At 35.1% G+C, this 23,332-nt stretch overlaps 1 protein-coding gene across 1 annotated transcript in view; it reads left to right on the plus strand.

Annotated features, from left to right (window-relative positions):
• The window catches only part of SOX5 (SRY-box 5), a 1,269,090-nt gene that overhangs the window by 138,065 nt on the left and 1,107,693 nt on the right, over positions 1-23,332 (plus strand). The window lies entirely within an intron of this gene.

The raw sequence follows: 23,332 nt of genomic DNA on the forward strand, positions 1-23,332 counted from the left end.
AAGAAATTAATGTGTATTTGGTATTTTTAAACTGAAGGGTATTGTGATTAGAATGATGTTTTCTGTTGTCAATGCACAGAATGTCTTGGAGAGAGAGAGAGAATAAAAGTCAGGGAGAACAGTCAAGATGTTACTGCAATTGTTCAGGTGTGGGATATTAAGGGCCAAAATACGGAGTCATTAGTGGAAATGAAAACAGAAGGACTGATAGAAAACACATTGTGAATTAAAGTTTTTTAGCTATTAGTGACTTTTTAGGAGCTACCATATTTGCAAGAGGAAAAATTTGATGAGAAAGAGAATCCAGTTAAGGTTCAGTTTGAACTTTAGGTGAAAAGGGAGTTTGGTAGCCAGATAAAGAGACCTTCTTTATTTGATATGAGGAAGGTAAAGGGGTAGGGTATTCTGTAAAGAAATAAAATTACGGTATGTTTATGCATCATTATAATAGGTTGATAATGGTAGGTTCAAGTAAAAAGAATTCGTGCAGAGGTCACCAGAGGGACAGGGACTTGATTAAGAATGCTGCTTCAGTTTTTATGCCTCTGGCTAGATCAGGGATTTCAGTTTCCATTACTGTGATTTTTTTGTTTTACCCTTAGCTCCTACCAGCATGATTTTCTTTGCTTAAAAAAGTCACAGAAGGTTTCAATACACAGCAGTTAATTACAGCATTACTTGGTTTAATCAAATTCTTAGACTGTTAGCACTGAGCAATGCCCAAGTCATGGGAGACATCCCATTCTTAAGTGAATGCCCATTCATTTTGAGTTGTTACCCACAATTTAGATATACACAATATCATTCATTGCCTGCTTCATAAAGCATGTGATTTAAATGTTTCAGAGGCCTATTCAACATTAATATTTGTTCAGCAAAAATGACAGGAACATCAGTATTTTTCCAATTCTTTTTTTTATGGAAACAATAGATTTATTTGGGTCCAGCTACTTTGAACATATGATAAATCACAGACAGGTGTATGTACTATCACTACATTTTTTCTCATTTTTCACTCACGTGAGACAAGAATTAAGAAGTGTTGAGTGTCTTTTCAGAGATGCTTTCAAAATATTTTTATTCTGCTCTGTATGGTTTAGCTTTCAAGTCCTAACTCTGAGATTCTGTGATTTTATGACTATTAAGAGAAATCCTAGAAATATTCTGAACATTCAGAACATTGAATTCTAATTTTTAAAACAATTATTTAGACTTAGAACAGACTTTCAAAATTGTGTTGTCTCATATTTCAAAATTGTGTTATATTAGGAGGAAGAAAACACTAAAACTCTCTGGTTATTTTGCACAAATTATGATGAACTTAATTTTTTATGGAAAAGCATAATTATAATTCAATATGAGTAAAATATGCACGTTAGACTCCTTAATAAAGAGAGTGTAGCAAAGCAGAGCGAGAGCTAACCTTAGAGTTGGTTGGATTCAACTTTGACCAATACTGGCAGTGTGATCCCGGGCAAAGTACAGTCTGTCATACTGGACAACTCTGTAAGACTATATATCATAGGAAAGGTACCTATGTACAATAGAAGAGGGAGCTTCCTAATCCAGGAATTCAGTATGCCGATGAAATCACACTCCCAGTCTCCATTCCTATATTCATTCCTCTTGTTTCTGTGGTGCTGTTACATTGAATTTAGAAACAAGAGGTTATTACATAGTCTATATTTTAGATGTGACTTTATGTCAAAGTTTCTCACTATATAAATAATTATATTTTTACATAATTTGATTTCATAATCCTACTAATAGCCTATGGTACCCTTGGAATTATGTGGCATTTATGCAGAAAATCTCTTTGAAGGTAACTCTCATGGTGTTATTTTTCATATTATTTTTAAGAAATATACCTGATCTTGTCTTATAGGCAAAAAAAAAAATTGGATATACTACTTTTCATAAAAGCCTTTTGAAAATTGTGTAGTCCTTTGGAGACAGAATGTATGAAACCTTTGCCAATGAGTAAACGCCCATGATTAACAGCACGGATGGTGTGATACTTTTGGAGCCTCGTGAAATTATGCTATAGGTTTCCTTAAAAAATAAGTCACATATGTTCTGTGATTCCAGCCCTTTAACATGCCCCAAATAGGCTGCATATACTGTGCACTTAAATTGCTCCTCCAAGCTTCCAAAATGTGATTTGATGACTGATGATGGTGCAAATCCTGAAGGGGGGAAGGGAAAAATGTCAGGAAAAAATTGGTTTTGAATTTTTCCCAAGATTGTTTAAAAATAAACTATATTTTATTATTTATGAAAATTTGATAACTGTTCAGATATGTTCCATTAGACTGAATTAAGGAAAATGTAAGTGGGGTAATAGTACAGGTTAGAGGGATATCTAAATAATGATATATTTGTCTTAGTGTTAGATCCCTAGTTGTGTCAAGTTATAGAGTTGGCCTTGGTTAGTGTTGAAATACAAGTCTACTGATCCTCTTGTTTATTATGTTATTTTCAATAAAATAATAAGAAAATGTAAAGCAATTAGTTCTATGCAATTATTTCCAGTTTTGCTATGATTCAACTCTCTGAATGATAACTAATAGTAAATGATTTATAGGTCATGGCTATAAATCTTGCAAAATACAAAACTTTGCAAATTCAAGCAAACATTCTTAAGTATCTAATACATACAAAACACTTTGCTTGGGCAGCCTAATTCTTATCAAAAGATGTTATTGATGATTGATGAAGACATAGATGACATGCATATTGAATATGCAAATCAAAGAAGTTAACACATTGGAAATAAACCTGGAAACTGAAAGCTAAAAAAATTTAAAAAGTTAAAAAAATTCTTGACAAAGTACTTTGATGGATCATATCTAATAGGTTGAAAATTAATATATAGCTATCTTAAGTCCCATATTTGATGTAGGAAAAGGTTAGTTGATCAAGAATGGTTCTCTTCACAGAGTGAGAAATTAATAAATGTTTATTGTTGTAGTTAATAGGGAGTTGAGGCTGGACAGTCCATGGGAGAAGATAAAGGCAGGGTTGTACAGTAGACAAGAAGGATGTATTTTGATTGATAGGACCTGAGTTCAAGTCCTGGGTTTGCCATTTACCAGCTACTATACCTTAGGCAAGTCACTTTATCACTTCTGGGTCCCAGTTTCCTTATTTCTAAAGTGAGAAGTTTGGACTAGAGTATCTCTCTAAGCTCCTTTTTAGCTCTAAATCTATGATTCTATGATCCTATGATATGATATGAGGAGGCAGACAATTGTGATCTGTGGTCTTGGCATGAAGTCAGCAGTGTGAAATGATAGGTGAAGCAATGACTTAGACTACTATTAGAAGCCTCATGTTGAGCATAATAATGGCTCTTTCCAGATGACATAAAAAATATTCCAGATACTACATTTTAGGAAATAGCAAAGCTAGATACCAGGATGCTGATGAACTTGAAACCATGCCAAAGGGGGAACAATGATAGGAATTAGGAATATTTAGCCTGGAGATGAGAAGATTTGAGAGGGTCTAAAGCTTTTTGATATGCTATTTCACATGTAAAAAGGATGAGATTAGTTCTGTTTGGCTTCAGAGGGCAGAACTAGTTGCAAAGGCTATTGAAAAGCAAATTTTGGTTCTCCATTGAACAAACCCAAACAAAACAAAACAAAATAATACAAGACTGTATCACAACCAGAGCCATGCAAACTGAAGTGAGCTGTTTTGGGAGTTGATGCACTCCAAATGAATGGGGATATTTAAGTAAAGGGTGAAAGAGTGATTGTCCTGGATTTTGGCTAGTGGGTGCTATCTGAATCAGGTACAGTTTGGAGTAAAGTATCTCCAAAGTTCATTCCAACTCTGAGATTCTTTGATTCTATGGACCCTCTTGATCATCTCTCTTTTTAGGTCCCAAGTGAATCTTTTCCTTCTCATTTCATCTGAGTTTTTCCAAGGGAAAGTCAAGCCAAATGTCCAAATACAACAATACAAAGGTTAGATATGGTATGGCCACTGATATCATTGAGCTTATAGTTGAATAAGACCAAAATATTGTTTGAGGTTTTTGTGTTCAACTAATTTATAAATATGGATGTGTTTTGTCATCCTAGGAAATAGAATTGGCAGGAAAAAAACTCTGGTGGCATAAATCATTTATAATGGTTTCCTTCATAAAAGATCTGTATGTATGCTTTTCCTCCCCATTTAAGAAATGATGTTTAGCCAATTAATTTCTTTTCATGTTCACAAAGTTATCTTCCATTTGGTTATTCTCTTGCTGAAAGGTCGGATTAGAATAATTGTTTCTATACTTACTGTACTTGCAAGACCAACAAAATAAGGGGAAAATTGGCTTTTTTTTTAAAAAAAAGGAAAACTTTAAAACAACTTTAAAGTCTTTCAAAATCTGAATCTCTGACCAAAAGAAAGAATACTCTTTCATGTCTGTTGCCGTGCAGATTTACAAAAATGGTCTTGTATTCTTGTATAGTCTATGGAGATTGAAGCTTTGAATTACTGAATTGTAAAAGCTAATAATGGAAAAGTCAACTTTTCTGAGTCTTTCAGATCAATTAGCCTTGTATAAACTCAGAGGTACATCTTTTTCTTTGGTTTCAAATGCAATCTTTTGCTTTTCTTTACTGATAATTATCAGGGATTTTTTTTGGGGGTGCTAAAATATAAAATGCATAAAGAATAAATAGAATGATTCCTCTCTTAAAAGTGCAGGTATTCATTTTAATCCTCTTCTTTCAAGATTTTGGAGCACAGAATACAATATTTGGAGGATTTATCAACACAGATCTTCACTATTTGTTTTTCAGTCTACAATCAAAACATCTATACTCTGCAGCAAAGCCCTGAACAAATAAATATTTAGGTTTTTAAACTTTTCAATAGGGACACAAAGGCAATGTTTTCTGCCTTTTAATTTGCTCTTGATATTTCCTAGTTCCTGGGCTTGCTTTTCCTGAGATTATAAAGAGCAGAAAATTCTATCAACCCCTAGTGAATAATTCCACCATTGTTGCTTTGTCTGTTGATAGCCTTTTGCTATCACACACATTCACACTTTGTACATTTTGCTTCTATAGAAGAACATCTGAGGTGATTTTGTGGTTGAAAAAGATCTTAAAGAGATAGAGTATGGATTTAATATTTCCAAATATAGAAAATGCTGTAAATAGAATAGCAGCTGTACTCAGAGCAGATCGAGTACATATGCTGAAAAGACAGATAAAAGGTCACACTGAATTTATCCTTTTAACAGTAGCCTTTTAACCATAGATTAAGTGTTCTAGATTCCAACATCAAAACCGATACTATACACATGTCCATGATATGGTTCCATGCTTTGAAGATGAATTATTGAAGGCATTAAATGGGATGTTAGCTGTTTCCAGTACTAAACAGATGTGTAAGGTTTCATTTATCTGCCTGTGTTTTACCCTGGACTATAAATCATGTTTATTACTTTTAAAATTTCTCTAAGTATTAGTTTAAACTTTGTACTTGCTTCTTTTTCAATTAAGAACAGTACTTTCTCTTTCACTTAGGCTTTCCATATGAATGTTAAACTGGATTCCAGGTTACCCAGGTATGGTACAAGTCCCAGCTCTAGTACCAACATTTTCTGTCATGTGTGACCAAATAACATCTATGGCCCTAATTTTTTTCTTCTGTACAAAGATGTTATACTAAATGCCCTGATTTTCCATTAATTTTCCACATTTTATGACTCTAATACTGCTTTGGGAACCAGAGGTGGATGAATAATTAATAATAATATTTATGTAGCACTTTAAGTTTTGCAGAATATTGTACATATTATTTCAGAGAACAGCTGGATTCAATCCAGCAAACACTTATTAGACACCTACTGGAAGTAATATACTTTGCTAGACTCTCTGGATTCAAAGATGATAAAAGGCATAATCATAGTTTTATAAGTGTTGAGCACAAAGGGACTATGGAAGCCATCTGATCCAACTCTCTTATTTTACAAATGAGGAAACGAATGCCCAAGGTAATTAATGACTTCCTTAAGATCACAAATGTAAGAATCAGAGGCAAGTTTTGAACCTAAGTCTTATGACTCCCAAAAGAAAACTGAGCATTAAATTTGAACTTTCTAGTAAAATAGCTCAGAATTCCAAAGTGAGCCTTTTATAATGAATTATAACTTTTTGAAAACTTGTTTTCAAATTTTTTTCTGAGATGTGACTGTATAATTTTTCCCTTTGATAGATAGGGAAACTGATGCATAAAAAGAATGAGACTGGATTCATGTCACATAACCTTTTTTTTTCCACCTAATTTTCCCACAGAAGACTATGTTCTCTTCTAAAAGGAAATAGAACTTTTGAAGAGTGAATAGCATTGTGTTGATTAGAGTTCTTAAATCTTTCAAAGTTATTTGTCTTTACAATGTTATTTCATAAAGGGCTCTTTTGGTTTTATTCATTTCACTCTATATCATTTCATCCAAGTCTTCCTAGATTTCTCCTTTTATCCTTTCTTACAACAAATTGTATTCTATTACATTCATGTACTATAATTTATTTGGTCATTTCCCAACTGGCAGACATCTCCTTTGTTTTGCTTGATTATGAATGTTACAAAGAATTTAAAAAAAAATTTTCCAATGGGAAAAGAGAGATTGAGAGGAAGAAAAAATAGATTTTTTTAATTTAAAAAATAAAATTTAAGTAAAAAGAATGATATTCTTGTTTTCTAGGTTGTGCTCCAGTTGACTATATTTTACAAGGAGGTCATGCAATGCCTTTTAGTTTACATTTGCTGCATGAAAAACTGGACAAAATAACAATACCATATTAAAAGATCACTTGATTCTAGTTCTGACTCTGACATTAACTAATTGTATAATCTTGGGCAAATCACCTAGCCTTTCTGGGGTTCAATTTCATCATTTGTGCAAAGGACTAACTGTATCTAAAATTTTGTAATTTGTTTCTCTATGAATGAAATTTTTTACTAAAAGAGTATCTTGGTGATCCAAAATAATTTAGGCAACTTTGGCTTTTATTGTAGAAGAGTATATGTCAGCATTCCATAGTTTTGGAAATATTATCTAACTAACAAGTACAAATATTTTCAACAAAGAATCACATGAAACACAGAATTCTTCAGTAAAGGATTTAAAGGCTTGCCAAATTTGTACCTCCCAAATGATTCATCTATACATTTTGTGATGACCCAACAAACACCTTTGAGTTTAGCCAAGCCAGCCATTTTCAGTGTCTCCAATGTATACTACACTTCCCTTATCAGCTCCCTATCCCACTCTTCCAGTGGCTCTTCCAACACTTTTCATTACTTCTCAAGTCTTCAGTGGCCCCTCCCCTCAATCTCTCAGCTGAGAACCTTTCCTCATATTTTACAGAATGCATGAAGGCCATTTACCATGAGCTCCCTCTTCTCTCTTCCTCATCTCACATCACTTACATGCCTTCTGCCAGTATCTCTTCCGAACCTCATCTCACATGATGAGATGACCTTTTTACCAAGGCTAACCCTTCTATTTCTTCAAGTGGTTCCATTCTATCCCATCTCTTCCAACAGATTATTTTCTCTGTCACTCCCACTCTTTCACTTATTTTAAATCGTTCCCTCTCTAGGGGCTCAATTCCTACTGCCTTCACATATGTGTATGTCTCCTTCATCTTGAAAAACTCCTCATTTGATCCTTTCATCCCTTCTAACTATTGTCCTATGTCTTTTCTGCCCTTTGTAGCTAAAATCCTGGAAAAGGCCATCTACAGCAAGTGCTCCCACTTTTTCTCCTTTTACTCTCTTCTTAACCCATTACGTTTTGGCTTCTGAGTCATCATTCTATTGAAATTGCTCTCTCCAAAGTTACTAATGATCTCTTTGTTGCCAAATCCAATGACTTTTTCTTTTTTTTACAATCCTCATTCTTCTTGATCTCTCTACAGCCTTAGACACTGTCAATCACTGTCCTCCTTGATACTCTCTTCTCTCTAGGTTTTGGGATACTACTAATTCTGGTTTTCTTCCTACCTATCTGACCGCTCCTTCTCTGTATCCTTTTCTGGATCCTTCTCCAGATCATGCCCTCTAACCAAAGATGTCCTGCAGGGGTCTGCCCTGGGCCCTTTTCTCTCCTATCCTCTCCTTTTTTCTCCTCTCCCTCTATACAACTTCACTTAGTGAACTTGTCAGTTCCCATGGATTTAATTATCATCTCTATGATGATTCTCAAATCTTCCTGTCCTAATCTCTCTACAAATATCCAATTTTGCATCTCCCACTGCCTTCCAGACATCTCAAACTGAATGTCTAGTAGATATAAAAAACTCAGGGCAGCTAGGTAGTGCAGTGGATAGAGCACCGGCCCTGAAGTCAGGAGGAATTGAGTTCAAATGCGACTTTAGACCAAACACTTGACACTTACTAGCTGTGTGACCCTGGGCAAGTCACTTAACCCCACCTGCAAAAAAACAAAACAAAAAAACCTCAATAGGTTCAAAACAGAATTCATTATCTTTACCATTAAAGCCCCCTTCCTACCTGGTCTATTACTGTTGAAGGCAATACTATCCTCTCAGACTCTCAGGCTCACAACCTAGGGGTCATCTAGATTTACTATTTCTCACCCCCCACCATATCCACCCTGTCCAAGCTGTTGCTTGTCAATTTTATCTCTGCAACATTTCTCGAATATGCTCCTTTCTATCCTCTGACTCTGTCACCATTCTAGGGTGGGTCCTCACCACCTCATGCCCAGATTGAATCTAATAGCTTGCCTGCCCCAAATCTCTCCCTACTCTAATCCTGCATTTAGTCTCTAAAGTGAGTTTCCTAAACTGCAGGTTTGATCATGTTATACACACACACACCCCTCACCCCCAAGATCAAATAGGAAATGCTCTGTTTGGCATTCAAAACCCTTCATAACCTAGGCCCTTTCTACCTTTCTAATCTTCTTATACCTGACTTCCTACCATATAATCTTTGATCAAGTGACACTGGCTTTCTGGATATTTCCTGAACAAGAAACTCCATCTTTGGCTATCTCCCCTTCCTGGAATGTTCTCTCTCTCCTTGGCTGTAACTACTGACCTTCCTGGCTTCCTTTAGGTCCCAACTAAAATCCCACCCTTTATAGGTTTCCCTAAACCCTCTTAAACCCAATGACTTCCCTCTGTTAAGTATTTCATATTTATCCTGTATATAGTTTATTTTTATATATTTGTTTGTGTGTTGTCTCTATTAGATTATAAGCTCTTGATGGCAGAGAATAGCACCAGTGCTTAGCCCAGTGCCTGGTATATAAGGTACTTTAAAATGTTTATTTATTTATCAATTGATTGCACATCATTTTCATACTCAAATCTCAGACAGAAATGAGCCATGGGTCACTTGTTGATTTTCCAGGGTTTTTATCAATCAACCAACAAGCAAACTGTTATTAAGTGATTATTGTGTTAAACTTTGTGGATACGATGAAAAAGGAAAAACAATGCAGTATACCTTTTAGACAATAGTGAGCTCTCCGTTGCAATGAAAAGTACCAAGTTAAAAATATTACTACCTTCTAGAATCGTATTTGGAAGTACAGAAAAACTAATTGGTCATCTTTGGAATCTTTTTTCAAAGATCACAATCTGGAAGAGTAAAACATGATTTATGTGATTTGGCCATGTGTTTCACTGTGAGATAGCTTTCATGTGGAAATTTGACTTGACAAAACTTTTAAAATACCTTTATGTTGTGTTAATGATTGAGAAAACCAAATTGGTGTAGAGTAAGAAAAACAATGTTGCCTTCCTCCAATTTAATCATGCCATACCACATCCCTGGGGGAAAATATGCATATTCTATGGGTCAACAAATTAGACACAGAGAGATTAACTTCCTGAAGGATATGTAGTCAATCAAGCATTATTAATTCTAGAAACCAAACCCTAGCACTCACATGCTATTCCTTCCTGCAATAAAGTATAACTACTCTTTTCAATTTATATTAATTTTAGTAACATTTTGAAATACTTGTATTAAATGGCTTTGTACCCTGATGTAAACAGTCCTATCTCTCTCCTCCCATTCTCTACCCACTTCTTCCCACCAATAATTTTTCTTTGTTTTACTTTCTATTGTTAATCTGGTAATTGACCAATACTTATTGTCTTGTGACCAAAATGGTAAAAACCAATGGCAGGTAAACCTACAGCAGGCAGATGGTCTCTTCAGTTTGTCAGCTGCCTTGAATATGGATCTTTTTATTTTATTTTATTTTTGTATTCTAATGTGGTCTGCAGGGGGAGAGGGAACCCCACTATGACCTCCCCCAAAATAACAAAAGGAAAGAAAAACATAGAAAGGCAAAAAAAAAAAAAAAACCCAGCACATATAACAGATTTTGCTAACATTTTCAGAATTGCCTCAAGACCAAAATTCATCATGAAGGAGTATTTAGGGGAAAGTGAAAATGAGAGAGGGCATGGGAAAAAAAAACTAGAGGAAATGATACAGTGTTGGGAAGAGTGCAGAGGTTGTTAAAAATATTTTGAGCATATTTGCTTGTGATGGATTTGCTTTTGGGGGAGGGACATAGGCCCCCAAGCAACTGGTTGCTTTTGCTTGTTCTTAGAGTGAGAAAAGAAGCTCTTGTTTAAACACTAATGCATTCCATAAAAACTAACAATTATAGAACTGTTTTTTAAAAAGAAAATTACATTAAAGATGAATGAGAGTATATTGAAATAATTATGTTTTAAGGTGTGTAACATTAAAAGATATTGAATGGAATATCGACTGTTTTGTAGAAATAACAATAATGAGATTCCTGTCACCTAATCTTACAATAATTGGGTTATTACTATGCAAATGAAGGTATTACTTTAAAAAAAAAGTAAGGAAGCAAGACAGATCCTTGAGGCAGTCCTTTCTCTCTTCTTAAAGCCATGCTGTCAATTCTTTTCTAGGATGAAGAGTCCTTTCTAAGCAATTTGGAGGTGTTCATTTCATTATTTTTCACTAAAATTCCATTACAGTATTTTTCAGCTGCCACAGGTAGCAGATCAGTAGTTGGTGATTTTATATGTTTTTAGTCTCAGGTGTAAGCCAGGGGAATAATTAAACCAAATAATTATAGCATACCTTTTTCCTCTATAAAAGAAATAGAATACGTTTCCTGCCAAAGATGTAACCTATTGTCCTTATCTCCACTCTCCATGCATACATATCATTGTTGTGCTCTAACATGTGATCCCAATGCCTCTCAATAGCCAGTAGGGTCATTTTCAGTTGAGATCCTCTTAGGGACACCTTTTGCCTTAAAAAGTAATTCAGTTGGTCCTTCCCAGTCATTTCTAAATCAATACCCCTTAGAGGAACCAGACATTATCTTCATTGCTTATATTCATTTTCTGCCTTATGGCACCAATTAAATGAATATGAATGTTTGGGAAAAATTCCATCTTGGTTCTTGACCCAAGGCAGTGCCTGTTGGTATAACAGAATGGCATTTTAACTGGTGCCTTGTGGGGCTTGCATCAAAAATGTTAAATTGTATTTCCCAGGTATATTAAATTTTCTCTCTATGGTGATTGATATTTACAAATAATTTCTTTCAGGAATCATACAAAATCCCATTTTTAAAAGAATTGCTTTGCCTACATATAGCAAAGATATTAAAAGAAGGATGATTCAAAGTGAGTTCTCAACTGGTAAAATTCAGCAAGTGTATTTTTAACTGACATTTTTTGGCTATAATCTATAAAGATTCTATATTGTGAGAAGTAATGGAAAGTAGTAGATAAGGAACTGTCCTTTGAACTAGGAAGATGTAGGTTCTAATCCTATCTCGAACACACATATGGTTGTGAGGCTCTGAGTAAATCAAGTATCTCTTTAGGAATATAAGTTGCAGGAAAAGTGTGGACCCGAATTGGCAAGGAGAATTTCCTTATCCCTATACCAAAGAATTCATAGATCAAACCTCTATCCCTAATCTATAAAGCAGTATAATTAAACTTAATTTAATATTACTTATTATTGATTTAGTTACCTATGCAATACTCCATATGTACAAAGACTAAGAGGGAAAGGGAAAGGAGCAAGCATTTATTAAGTACCATTTATTAAGTACCTAGTGCCAGGCACTAGGCTAATAATCACTTTCCTAATATTATCTCATTTGATCCTTACAACAGTCATATGAGCTAGGTGCTATTATAATCCCCATGTAACAACTATGGAAACTGATAGAGGTTAAGTGACTTGCCCAGGATCACACAGCTATGAAGTATCTGAGTCCTGATTTAAACTGGGGTCTTTCTGACTCCAGGCACAGTGCTCTCTCCATTGAACCATCTAGCTGCCCATAGTTCCTAAACCATGAGTTGTGTTATATGTACTTATAACACAGCATTAATACTGTTGATACTTGATTTTTATGGGCCACTAATGAACATACCCTTACTGTATAGACAGTAAAGGTTTGAGGGGAGTTAAGTTTGAGACCTTTCAAATTTCTATATTTATTGCTCTTTACAATACCAACCATGCTAACTCTTTTTCTTTTAAATAAATAATTTATTTTTACCTGTGTCCCCTCTCACTGTCCCCCCACAAAGAAAGAAAACTCTGAACAGAAACTTCACAGTATAGCAAAACTCACCCTCAAGTTGTTCATGCCCCAAAATACATGTTGTCCCAAAAGTTTTAGTGCAGTTTGAAACTTTGATAGCTTAAAACAATATCATGATTTTGGGGAGGGAAACCCTGTATATGTGTCTATTTGAATTTTAAGTTTATCATCTTTCTGGCATGAGATGAGTGGCTTCTTTTTTTTAATCTCCAGTCTTTTGGACTTGTGGTTTATCATTATATTGATAAAAATTCTAAAGTCTTTCAAGATATTCTTTTCCTGTAATTTTGTTATTATATAAATTGTTCTCGTTGTTTTCACTTCATTCTGCATCAGTTCATGGAGGTCTTCGCATTTTCCTCTAAAAAGTTCCATGTTGTCATTTCTTATGGCACAATATTATCCCAGTACATTCATGTAATATAATTTTAGTCATTCTCTGATAGGAAAGCTCTTTGCCCATAAATTTATAATTTAGGACTACTTTCAAAAGAGCTATTATAAATATTTTTGTCCATGGAGGTCACTTTCCTCTTTAATCTCTTTAGAGATATAAGCCTTGAGTATCAAAGGGTACATAATAACTATTAAAGCAGTAGAAGGGTCATAGTAATTGTTTTTATTATGTGTGAGTGATAAGATAGTCCAGCAGAGAGATCAACAAACCTGGAATTAGAAGACTTCTGTTCAAATCCAGGCTCAGCTACTTATCCCCTCTCAATGTTCCAGTTTCCTTATTTATAAGATGCATGGGTTGGATTAGACGATCTCTGAATCTATCCTATCACAGGTCTAAATATCTTCTAACAATGTTCGTTATAGAATGTTAAACCTGAAGGGAATCTGTGAGGTGGCCTTGTTCAACTTCTTGACTTTAGACATGATAAATCCTAGAACAACAGAGATAAAGTGATTTGCCCAAGACTACACAGTTACGGCTAAGTCTCCTGACCCTAAGATCAATGCTCTTTCCACTATATTGCATCACCTCTCAAAAACTGAATGTATTGGCCTTGACCTGCATAGAAGACAATAATACTACCACTGAATCAGCAATTAATTCTCTATTCATATTGGGATAGAAAATAAACACTCATTGCAAACTCTCACTTTGTTTACAATTTGTGATACTTGAATATATGTATATATGTACTTATCCACCTATGTATACATATATAACATGTGCCGTATATTACTTAGCAAACATAGGTACATTTTAGAATAATTGGTAGTATTTTAAGGAAGATTAAAGTGGCAAGTCAGATTCTTCCCATTTTAGGAAAACACTTAGGTTAAGCCATGTACCACTCCGTGAACAGATGACGTATATGGTTTTATATTGGTCCTGTTAGGGAAGACTAATCCAAAAACTGTCAAAATCCCAATATTGACTTTTACATAGGCAGCTGTCCTAATAATTCTTTTTAGGTCTCAAATATCACCTCATGATGTGTGTAGAATAACAGTGGAGTATGACAATAGTCTTCATTAACAGCAAAAAACCATATTTCTAGTCACTGACTTAACCACCTGTCTAGGCTTCCACTTTCATGCTGTTGAACAGGGTTTACCCTAGCCAAGGTCACTGTGCACTCCACCTTTACAGATGGGGTGGTAGTGTTTTATAATTATACATTATATAAATGATTTTATTTAATCCTCACAACAACCATACAAGCCAGCTAGGACAATTAATACTCTTCCCACTCCACTTGAGAGTTGGAGAGGCTAAGGGGTGGCATTAAGTTAAGACTCTGTGACTCCAAATTCATTACTTTTTTTCTAGTGTTGTGGATTGGTCCATCTTTGATTACTATTCACTAAACAAGACCATTTTCCTGGGGCTATCATTTCCTTATTGCCATAATTACACAGACATGTATATGTTGTAAAATGGCCTAAATGCACAATCCATCATATCATCATATGTTAGAAAGGAAGCGTTGTATAGCTGATATGGGATTGACTGTAGAGTCTGGAAGACCTGGGTTCAAATTCTGGCTCTGACATTGAGGAGCTTTGTGGCTATAGGAAATTAACATGGCCTCTCAGTACCTCAAGCAACTGCTAAAGACAGAAAGTTATAATTTAGTTGCTAATCTGGGTTGGAAGAGTTTCTACATCAGAGGTTCCATACATCAGTAGAATCATTTGTGACATTGCCACCCACCAAAAAAAAAAATCAACAAGTTCAAACACTTTTTTATATTTATTTGCTCAACAAACCTTTTATTAAGTTAGTAACAGAAAGTTATTTGTTTACCTGTATATGTGTTTATATAGGAATTTGGATTTTGTAAATTTATTTATAGGGCAGCTAGGTGGTGCAGTAGGTGGAGTGCTGGGCCTGGAGTCAGGAAGACTCATCTTCCTGAGTTCAAATCTGACCTCAGACAGTTACTGGCTGTGTGCGTCTGCATAAGTCACTTAACCCTATTTGCCTCAGTTTTCTCATCTGTAAAATAAGCTGGAGAAGGAAAAGGCAAGCTACTCCAGAGCTTCTGCCAAAAAAAAAACCTCAAATGGAATCAGGAAGAATCAGATGCAGCTGAAAATAGTTGGAGAACAGCAACAAATTTCTTTACAAATACATTATCCCATAATAACCTTGTGAGGTAAGAATTATGAGTATTATTATCTCATGTTAAACCTGATGAAACTGACTCAAATCAGATAAATAACTTGGTCATGGCCATATAGGTAATAAGTATCAGAGATGGTACTAGGTGTTCTTGGCACTAGGTCCAACATTCTACCACCTATGCCACATTTTTGACAATGTTCAACATGTGGCCTAATGTTAAGATCAACTGATTAAAGTTCATATTGATTCTGATTATGAAACAAAACATCTGTCTGAATTAACGAGTGAGTGAATGGAAAAAGCATTTATTGAGCACTTACTATGTAACAAGCAGTGTGCTAAGCACTGTTGATATAAATACAAAAGCAGTCAGTGCCTGCCTTCAAGTAGCTTATAATCTGTTAGGAGCAGACAATAAACTTAGGGAGTGGTGAACAGGAATGGACACTTTGCTGTTGCAAAGTGGGAACATAAGGGAGTAGGTTGATATATGTGTTATCGTCCTTAGGATGGTGAAGGTAGTATTGCTAAAATATAGTGAACCTGTGGCTGAAAAGACTGGTTTACTATCAATACTTTCCTTTGGTTTATGAATGCAATTGCTATTTATGTGACCAATTCTTGTGACTTCCTGACTTCAATTTAAATACATATACTACCTTGGGGGTAGTAATTACTAGTGTTCCTGACTGCATATTATCCTCCCTTGGTAAGGTTGCTGAAGTTTAGACTGTGATGAGTATGGCGATCTGGCATCTGGGCCAACCTATATGACTAACAGTTCCTTCATATTGTTTCCTACTTTCCCACCTCCATGTACGCATGCAGACTACCACCCCATATCTGTAGCACATTCAGTTCTTATCACTTCTTAATGAAAGCTCTCTTTTACACCAATGCTCAGATCAGTTGTCATATTCTTCAGATAGTCTTGCCAGATTCTCTCAGGCAAATGAATTCATCATCAGAATTTTTGAGAGTACATATTTTATCTGGACCTCTCTTTTGACCTCATCATTTTCCATTTCTAGGCATACTTAAGCATATTTTAAGCACATTTGTGTACCCGTAGTAGCTCCTCTGTGCCAGGTACTGTGCTGCTGCTTTTCATCTTTGTAATCCTGGTGCCTGACACAGTGCCTTATGCAGAGAATAGGCAGGGCTTAATAAATATTTGCTCACTTGAATTGAACCTACCTTTAATAGGCCAAATTTCTCAAAGGGAAGAGCTTTGCCCTTTTTATTATGCCATACTTCTATCATCATTGAAAGCTGGCTACAGAACACTTAGCTATAACTTTATCTCCCCCTACTCTTAATACATGAACCTTCTCTCTCCTCCGATTATATTGTTTACTCAGTGTCCTTATAAATAATAATAATAAACCCTATGATTTTCCATTACAATAGCAAAAACCACAAAAAGAACCTTCCTACTCTTTCAACTTTACAAATTCTACCCATCATTTAAGGCCCAGCATTTCTAATCTAATTTTTGAAATGTAGCTTCTTACCCTTCCACACCTGCTTTTCTTTTTAAAAAATTTTAAGTTTTATCTTCAACTTTATCTTTATCTTCAACTGTATTTGTAGCACCTGGAGCACCCCCCCCATTTATTTTTTTTTTAAAGGATAATGATTTTCTTTTTTTCAACATTCACTTTTATAATATTTTGAGTTCCATTTTTTCTCCTTTCCTCTCTCCCCTTCCCTCTTCCCAAGACAGCAAGCAATATGATATAGGCTATACATGTACATATTAACCATATTTCCACATTAATCATGTTGTGAAAGAAGTATCAGAACAAAAAGGGAAAACCACAAGAAAGAAAACAACAACAACAACAAAAGAAAATAGTACGCTTCAATCTGCATTCAGACTCCATAGTTCTTTCTCTGGATGTGCATAGATAGAATTTTCCATCCTGCGTCTTTTAGAATTGTCTTAGATCACTGTATTGCTGAGAAAACTTAAAGTCTATCACAGTTGATCGTCACACAATGTTGCTGTTACTGTGTACTCCTCACTTCACTCAGCATCAGTTCATGTAAGTCTTTCCAAGATACCTGCTTTTAAAACAAACAAACAACAGCAGCCACAACAAACCTCTAATCACTTTCTGTGCTTCTGTATTTTGGATTTCCAATAATTACATATGTTGTCAGAACACATTTATTTTATTAATAATTAATAAAAGTATTAATTTACTATTTCATCACTTCTTTAGTACCTAGATTAGTGTCTGTAACAATTAATTCCATCATCTGTTGGTTTGAGTTTACTCAGCTATCTAAGACTGCCTGAGATAATTCAGATACAAATTTTGGAACTAGGAAACATATCCATATAACAATTTGAGTTCCCTTTATTTGTATATTTTTAGCTTGAAATGTTTTTAAAGTTAAATTTTTCCTGTTAAAATAATGTCTGTGAATCTGACAGATTGTTGGCATAATTCTCCATTCTATCAGTTGTCACCTGATATGTCATATTAGAATTTAATTTAGGATTAACTCCTATGTTTGGAATTGTGACCTATCTTTGGACCTGGCCATCAAAGATAGGAATAAGTAACCTTTGATTTCCTTGATTTCAGGAACTCCTGGATAAAGAAATTTCCTCTACTAAAGGACAGTGGCACCTTCTCTATATTTTATAATCCAAGAGAGTTTCCTAATTCTCTGACCATCAAACCAATTTGGAATCTAAATAATTACATGTTTATGTATCCCATATCACTAAAGTCTTGCCCTCCCTTTCTTTTAGAGATGAGGGACTATGGGTGTGAAATATTGCCCATATTGTCAGACATGAGAAATATGATAAGTTTTGTTGAATTGTTTTCATTTTCCTATTTCTTTTTTTAATCTTTGTTACAAAAAGTGGGATTCTGAGTAAGGAATAGGAGTAGGAATAGATTTGGAAAAGAAAGTGATATAAAAATAAAAAAGACATTAATAAAAGTATCTTAAAATAAATTAAATGTAGGTAAACTATATAGACTTCCTCTTACCTGCTAGGCTAGTAAAACTGCTAATGAAAGACAAGGTAGCAGTGACTTGGTTTGTTTGTTTGTTTTTTACCTTTGAATCCAGAGGATTCAGAAGCAATTTTTCATCTAGGGCAAAAATGACCAATAATGGGAGAGGCAGAGAGGACAGCCTAAGGTAGTCAGCCACACCTCTATGAAGCAAGACAAACAAGTTGATAGTCTCAGGATGAAGGTGGAGAACAAGCATACTGTTCTCAAAATGAAGCATGGTGCTCAGAGCTTGGAATGTGAAGCAGAATTCCATCCACTCTGCCTAAGTTACAACTCTTTTTGTATCTCCAGCACACAACAGAGTACATGTATTAAGTGAGTACAGAATAAATGTTTGTTGGATGGTATAAACCTATTCTTGATGAAACCATTTTGGATCTGTTACCACTCTTTCCTTTTCTAGATGCTCACTAATCATCCCTTTAATAATAACTCATAAAATTTTGCCAAGAATTGAGGTCAAACTCATTAATCTATTTACACAGTTTGTAAACTTCATTCCCCACCCTTCTCCTGCCCTGGCAAGAAAATTTGGACAAGTTTTTGCCATTTCTCAATCCATGTGCTTTCTCACTCTCCACAATGTTTCAGAGATTACTGACTGGCTCAGCAATTAAGCCTACCAGTTCTTTTGGTAGCTTAATGGAACAGTTGATCTAGAGTTATAGTCTAGAGATTGTAACTTTTAGAGTGTGACTAGGTGCTATGTTGCCATTCCTTTACTATTATGGGTATAAACTGCTGATTTACCACTTTTGCCTTATTTATTTATTTTGCTGTGCAAAGATCACTCCTGATAACCAAGAGAATATAAAGAAAATAAAATTTCAGTAGTTTTACCTTCTGTCTGGCATCCATTATCTTTGTACTATGAACTTATAGCAATGGTCTATTCCTTCTTTAATTCTCCTCTTTTCCTTAATATAGCTAAGAAAACTGTTTTGACTTTATTTAGAATCCCTTGCCAATCTTAGGTCATTTTGAGTTTTAGCACTTCTGACTCATAGAACTATATCATACTTTTATATCTTTCCTCTTGTAGCTGTCCTAGCTTCCATTATCTATATATGTCTTGTAAAAATCTAAGTTGGTTGATATGCATTCAATTCAATTTAAAAAAGAAATTAAGCACTCACTATGTGCCAGGCACTGTGCTAAGCACTGGGGATACATATAAGAAAAAGAGTACCTGCCCTCAAGGAGCTTATAATTTAATGAGGGAAGACAACATGCAAAAGGAAGCTGGAAAGGGGTGTTGGGAAGGTGGATTTGATATTGGGAGTACCTGACCCTTGAGCATCTTGTTCCATGGAGTTGAAACCAGCCAGAGCTGGGAGTGAGCTGGAAGTCTAATTCCTGCCCTCTATAAAGGAAAGTGGGATGACTAGGTGGTGCCATAGTGCACAGAGTGCTGGACCTGGAGTCAGGAAGACTCATCTCCGTAAGTTCAAATCTAGCCTCAGACACTAATAGCTGTGTGACCCTGGGCACATCACTTAACCCCATTTGCCTCAGTTTCCTCATCAGTAGAATGAGTCAGAAAAGGAAATGGCAAACCACTCTAATATCTTTGCCAAGAAAACCCCAAATGGAGTCATGAAAAGTCAGGCATGACTGACTGACAACAACAGAAAAAAAAGCTTTGGACTCCATTCTCCAGCCTTTCACTCAGATATGCATTTGCATCAATCTCTTTGGACAATTGCTCCCTCTAATTATTTCTCTCTATGCCTTCACAATTTCATGAATATTAGTTGCCCATTCATTCTAGGTTGATTTTTCCTATAGAATTTTAATCCAATGATATTGGTATAAATGGTATAAAATTATCATTATTCTTTCTCTGAAATCTGCCCTCCAAAATCCTAGGTTCCATATCCAACTATGTCTGGCTTTCCTCTGCTCCTTCCTCAAATAGTAAGTTATAGTGGTTACCTCCTCCCAAGATTACCATCATTTCTACTACAGTAATCAGTTCTTGCTCATTGCCAAGAATCAAACCCAGAAGAATAGTTTAACTTCATTGCTTCCTCTTTGCTTTGTAGAATAGAATTATTGGATCACAGGGAGCTTACAGATCACCTCTTCTAACTCTTCTGCCTTTATTTTGCAGATAAAGAAACTGAGACTCAGAGAGTTTAAGTGACTTACCCAAAATCACATAGATAGTAGGCAGTAGAGTTAGAATTTGAATTCAAGTCCTCTGAATCTAAATCCAGCACTCTTCTCATGACAGTCAGCAAATTCCTACCTGCTCTACTTTAGACAGTGAAAGTTTCTGCTGATGTTTAAGTAATTGAAGTCCTCCGTAATTTCTCAAACTTTCCTGGATTGGGATGTTTTCTTTTTAAGTATTCTATAGTGTGTATACTCTAACAGTAGTATCTCTTCCGTTGATCATCGCCTAAATATTCTTCACTATATTTTTCCCATCTTGTTTCTTTATTTCCTTTGTTGTTAATGTCAAATCAACAAATAGATGCATCAATACCTCTCAGCAATGAGTCACCTACTAAAAGAGGATCTCCTTTCTCTTTTGTGTTACATTCATATACCTTCTAATCTCTTGACACAGGTAAGGATTTCCCTGCACTTAATCGCTTTTAGTTGAAGCTCTTCTCTCTTCTTGTCCCTCAACTGTTTGTTTTTTTTTAAAGGAACACTTCATTCCACTGGAGAATCTCAAGAATGGAAAAGCATTTTTCAAGCCCCTTTACCTTCTTTATTAGGAGATCAGCCTGAAGTAAGCATAGATAATTATTAATTATGATAGGAAAATAATCATACATTCATTCTACTCTAGCCATTGCAAAATCCTTTTTGTTTTTCATAATTGCTAGAAGGGGAAACATCTGTTTTTTGCCATTCTAGCTCCAATGGCCACCTGCCCTAGAGAACTGCTGTGGCTAACCGTGTGGGCAACTTCCACTCCAGAGCTATCATTCTCTTGACTTTATTCTCACCTTGCAAAGCACACTAAACTTATCTTCTTGTCTTACCAACTTCCTTCCCCTTCTCCTCTTGTTCTCCTAATTGGATGATTCTCCTTCAAATCCTTTTTCTTCTCAAGTCCTTCTCATATGCCTTTAGATATGTTCTTCTTCTCCTTTTTTGTCATCTTTTTTCTTCCTCCTTATCTTTCCAATTTGTTATATCTTAGTGCTCCTAAAATTTCCACAGATATATTTTAGTCTCTGACCTTTATACAAAATAACTTTCACAAATTCTTTTATAATTCCTTTTCTTCTTTCTTCCCCTTGCAAATCCAGACTTTTCCCTCCAAGCCCAACAATGGAATACACACATTTAAAAAGTATATTTGGACACATTTGGATGTGCCCTTGAGATATTTATTTCTATGTAGGTTTATTGATTCTGTGTTATGATAAGCATTCAAACATATATATGTATATGCATATATGTCTATATATATTTCTTATCCACACCAAATGCCAAGTGTTTTGTAGTTTACCTTTTACTGAAGATATGAGTGTGGCACAATGGAAAGGGGAGCACTTCTTTCTTATTTATAATGTGACATATTAAATATGGAAATATTAAGTTACAAAACAACCTTCTCTAATTAACTGTTCATATACTGCAGCTATTATTTTGTCCAATGAATAGTTTTAAGTTAGTAGTTACCAATATCTTCTTTTTTAGTTCATGAACATCTGGTTAGGTGTCCAATTTTATTTTTGATATTGAAAACCACAAAGACTCTTCTAAAATAGCAAGGGAGGAGTTAACACAGTAAATCAGTGACAAATGGTGAGATGCCATTTTGAGGTTCTTATACCCCTTCCACAACCCAATCCCCAGGAAGCAAACAAAGATGCATAATTTGCATCTGCTTTAAAAATGCCTCAGAGATTTTGTCTCTGTGAGTGTCAGGGGATTTGTAATGGAAATACTGCAAAGGAGAAAAAGGCCAGAGTGAAAGCTTTGTTGACAAGGGAGTTCCATGGACATGCGGTGAGAGCACATCCCTAGATGTGTAAATATAGATTCTGGGAGGTTTTTTCTCCTCACGTTAAAAAAAAGACTAAAAAATGTGGTGTTGCACACATATTAGAAATTATCCTTCTTTGATTTTGGTTGAAGTTAGTGCAGGATTGATGGTGGCTTTGGCCAAATAGAGGGAAGATATGGAGATAGTTCCATAGCTTAATGTTTCTTTTTCATTTCAGATACTTCCTTCTCAGCTTTTCTTACCACTGGTTGTTAGAATAGGCAGATGGCTTTCTCTGTACATGATGCTTTAATGGTGTTCTATTATTTGGCCAGTGCACAGTCTGGAACAGAAGGGCAGTGGAACTCTCACTTCCTTGCAGAAAGTTAACACATTCACCCTCTTCTGGCACTGGGTCATGCAGCCCAAGTTAGCATGTGAACCTAACTTTTCCCTGGGGGAAGTGCAATACACTTACCATGCCACCAGGTCAGCTGTTAAAATCTGATTTTTGTAAGTGGGATCAGGTCTCTGTCCAAATTTAGATAGCATCTAAGTGGAAGCAATTTAGACATTTAATCAAACCCAAATCTATTATACAAAAATTATGAATATCTCATTATAGATTCACAGGGCTGTGTATTTGTGTGTGTTCAAGGATAATAATAATACTGGGATGCATTTCAGAGGAAAGAGATGAGTGAAAATTAAAAAAAAAAACCACACACACGATGGATTTAAGCCCAAGTAAATGAAACTATTATTTAATTATAGTATCTGACTGTGACTACAAATGGATGGATGCAGAGCAACATATTTTTTCAGCTTAGCTCCTGTAATGTTTCATAACTAAAAGAAGTCTGTCACTAAGAGCTGGAGGTTCGATCTTTCATGAAATGAATAGAAGAATTTGGGACACATTTAAAAATTATTATCTTTATTGTTCTGATAACCATTTTTTAGGTCTAAAGAGAATCATGCTACATTTTATAGAAAACACACAACTTTGCACAGTGTCTGCCTGAGACAAAGTTGCATTAAAAGTGAGGATAAGACCTATCTCTGCAAAAGATTCTCATTTCTTATATTATTGGAGAATTAAAAATGTTGAACCTTCCTTGATATAGCCTAAAATA

The sequence above is a fragment of the Vombatus ursinus genome, unplaced genomic scaffold, assembly GCF_900497805.2.
Source record: "Vombatus ursinus unplaced genomic scaffold, bare-nosed wombat genome assembly UNPS02014830.1, whole genome shotgun sequence".
NCBI classification, from domain to species: Eukaryota; Metazoa; Chordata; class Mammalia; order Diprotodontia; family Vombatidae; genus Vombatus; species Vombatus ursinus.